The sequence below is a fragment of the Brassica napus genome, unplaced genomic scaffold, assembly GCF_020379485.1.
Source record: "Brassica napus cultivar Da-Ae unplaced genomic scaffold, Da-Ae ScsIHWf_189;HRSCAF=335, whole genome shotgun sequence".
Taxonomy (NCBI): Eukaryota; Viridiplantae; Streptophyta; class Magnoliopsida; order Brassicales; family Brassicaceae; genus Brassica; species Brassica napus.
This window is the reverse complement of record NW_026015315.1, coordinates 180001-182065: the sequence shown is the minus strand read 5'-3', so window position 1 is coordinate 182065 and position 2065 is coordinate 180001.

Sequence of the window (2065 nt, the reverse complement as noted above, 5' to 3'; positions counted from 1 at the left end):
GGTAGTATGGCCCAAAAGCCCCCTTCTCAGTGTTCCTGAAAACTTCATTAAAATCAAGATCAGTGGCATAAGATTCTTTAATATGTTCGAAACCCATGATCTTGGCCTCCATGGTCACAATGAGAGTGTGTCTCCGGGACAGTGCATCGGCCACCACATTGTCCTTGCCCTTCTTGTACTTGATCACATAGGGAAAGGTCTCCACGAACTCGAGCCATCTGGCGTGCCTCTTCTTGAGTGTGGTCTGTCCCCTCAAGTGATTAAGTGTCTCATGATCTGTATGGATAACAAATTCCTTAGATAAAAGGTAATTCTGCCAAGTTTCAAGGGACCTTACTAGAGCGTATAGCTCTTTGTCATAGGTTGGGTAGTTGAGGCCAGCTCCACTCAGTTTTTCACTAAAGAATGCCACTGGTCGGCCCCCTTGAGTGAGGACAGCTCCAATGCCTGTACCTGATGCATCACACTCAATCTCAAAAGTTTTATTAAAATCAGGGAGTGTAAGAACGGGTGCATGAGTTAAACTATATTTAAGCTTGTTGAAGGACTCCTCTTGGGCAGGGCCCCAAACAAAGGATACATTCTTCTTGATCACTGAGGTCATGGGTGCAGCAATGGTGCTGAAGTCCTTGACAAACCGCCTATAGAAGCTGGCTAGGCCATGGAAGCTTCAGACTTGCCCAATAGTGGTCGGTGTGGGCCAGTCTTGGATGGCCTTGATCTTCTCCTCATCGACCTTCAAACCCTGTGAACTCACAACAAAGCCTAAAAATATTAACTGGTCAGTGCAAAATACACACTTCTTGAGATTGGCAAAGAGTCCTTCCTGCCTGAGAGCCTTCAAAACCTGTTCTACATGACTAATGTGATCGGATAAGCACTGACTATAGATCAATATGTCATCGAAAATAGACAACCACAAATTTACCAATGTAAGGCCTTAGAACCTCGTTCATAAGCCTCATGAAGGTACTAGGGGCGTTGGTAAGACCAAAGGGCATCACCAGCCACTCATACAAGCCTTGCTTGGTCTTGAAAGCAGTCTTCCACTCGTCTCCCTCCTTCATACGAACTTGGTGATAGCCACTCCTAAGATCAATCTTGGAAAACACGGTGGAACCACTCAGTTCATCTAACATATCATCAAGTCTAGGAATGGGGTACCGATATTTTATGGTGATGTTGTTGATGGCTCGGCAATCAACACACATACGCCATGTTCCATCCTTCTTAGGCACCAATAGGACGGGTACTGCACATGGGCTGAGACTCTCTCGAATGTACCCCTTGTCCATGAGGTCTTGGACCTGTCTCTCCAGCTCCTTAGCCTCCTCCGGATTGACTCGGTATGTGGCTCGGTTTGGAAGTGGGGCGCCTGCACAAAGTCTATCTGATGTCGATGCCTCGGAGGGGTGGTAAGCCGGCTGGTATCTCTTCAGGAAACACGTCCTTGTACTGGTCCATTAGTCCTTGCATCTCAGCGGGACAATCTGGTGCCTCAAAACCTGCAAAACAACCTTCCTTGAAAACCATTAGTAGCACCAGTGTGTCTTGCTGCAATGATTTAATCAATTTACTAGAAGAGATGTAAAGGTTAGTTTTACTAAACAATCCAGACTGATCCATGGCCCTGCATTTCGTACACCTCTTGTGGACTGAGAGGAGCCAGGCTGTGCTTCTTGTTGTTGTGGGTAAAGCTGTAGATGTTAGTCCTCCCATGGTGAATGTCTCCTTGTCAAACTGCCAAGGCCTCCCTAACAGTAGATGTCCGGCTTGCATAGGAACCACATCACACTTCACCTGGTCCTGGTACTTACCAACAAAAGGAAACAACAACTTGCTCCGAGATTTTAAGCTCTGTCATCATAGTGAGCCACTTGAGCTGTATGGCCGGGGGTGTGGCAATTTTGCTAGTCCTAACCTTTCAACAAGGTACCTGCTGGCCACGTTAGTGCAAGAGCCACCATCAATAATTAGACTACAACCTTGCCTTCCACGCTACATCTAGTATGGAAGATGTTCTCTCGTTGGACGGTTTCTGGATCAAAGAGAGCACTGAGAGCTC